General features: G+C 45.0%; 1 pseudogene; it reads right to left on the bottom strand.

The window, feature by feature from the left end:
- Nucleotides 1–813: 813 nt before the first annotated feature.
- Nucleotides 814–932, bottom strand: LOC134984572 (5S ribosomal RNA; annotated as a pseudogene).
- Between the last annotated feature and the right edge of the window lie 360 nt (nucleotides 933–1,292).

The raw sequence follows: 1,292 nt of genomic DNA, 5'->3' as shown, positions 1-1,292 counted from the left end.
TTCCTGGCGATCACTTCAGACCATTCAGTTCCTGATTTGACGTCACAAACACGCCCAGCGTTCTCCCAGACACACCTGCGTTTCTACAGGCACGCCTGCGGTTTTCAACACACTCCCGAAAACGGCCAGTTTCCGCCCAGAAACACCCACTTCCTGTCAATCACTCTGCGGCATGCAGTGTGACTGAAAAGCATCGCTCGGGTTTGAGTAAAAGTACTACGTCTATTGTTAAAGTACGCCGCGCATGCGAATTGCCGATTTTTGCCTTTATAGCAGAACAGTGAAAATCGGCATCTAGCCATCAACTCGGAATGACCCCCATAGACTGTTACCAGATCTGTGCAAACTGAAGAAGTCTGCTCCCTATCCTGGGGTTCCACAGCAGGAGGCCCGCACCATCATGCTGATCGCCTATCCTCAAGTTTGGAAGCTGGCTTTCTGTTTGCCTTTGATTCTTTGCCTTACCAAACTTATAGTATTGGGGCTGTTACGTTACTTTGTGACCGGCAAGGCCGAAAACCGGACCCCTAAGTTTGGAGTTATATGTGGAAGAAAACGTGACCTTCTTGGAGTCTGATTTTGACTCCAGAATATTTGTTATCTCCTTACCATCCAGAAACTTACAGCCAAAGGCAAAGTTTCCAGAGCCTTCTATGATTCTAAATCAGCTTTTCATGTATGTATGCAAAACTACTCTGTGAGCAGCTAATGTTAATGCTGATGCCCTAGAACATTAGTGTCCATATGAGCTATATGAGATTTTTGCTCCCTTGCAGGTGCTGAAAACCTGTCTTCCAGTACCACAGCCCCATGTACCTACAGCACCTGGTATTCCAAGGTGGTCTCCCATCCAAGAACTAACCAGGCCCAACACTGCTTAGCTTCAAAGATCTAGTGAGATTGGGCCTATCCAGTGTGGTGTGGCTGTAGATTGCAAGGTGAAGTCATGGCTGGCCTTATGACTGCCCCAGACAGAAACAATATGGTTTTCAGAAAACCATCCCTCTTTTGACTTTGACAGCAAAGGCCATATATATATTTTCGCACTATCAAATGATATGCATATCTACTTTAGGAGGCATTTCCCTTTTTTAAACAGTCCCCAGCTGGAAAAGGATATTTGGAATCCCATTTATTGGGAACTTATATTATTCAGAATCAGAATCAGCTTTATTGGCCAGGTATACTTGCGTATACTAGGAATTTGTCTTCAGTTTGCTATACAACAGCCATGTAGGTAACAGATAAGCAGATGGTGGGAGGGGGCAAGTAAAGTCACACAGATAGGTATA

This window comes from Pseudophryne corroboree (assembly GCF_028390025.1).
Source record: "Pseudophryne corroboree isolate aPseCor3 chromosome 3 unlocalized genomic scaffold, aPseCor3.hap2 SUPER_3_unloc_64, whole genome shotgun sequence".
NCBI lineage: Eukaryota > Metazoa > Chordata > Amphibia > Anura > Myobatrachidae > Pseudophryne > Pseudophryne corroboree.
Note: the sequence above shows the minus strand (reverse complement) of the source record. Positions and strands in the feature narration are given on the sequence as shown.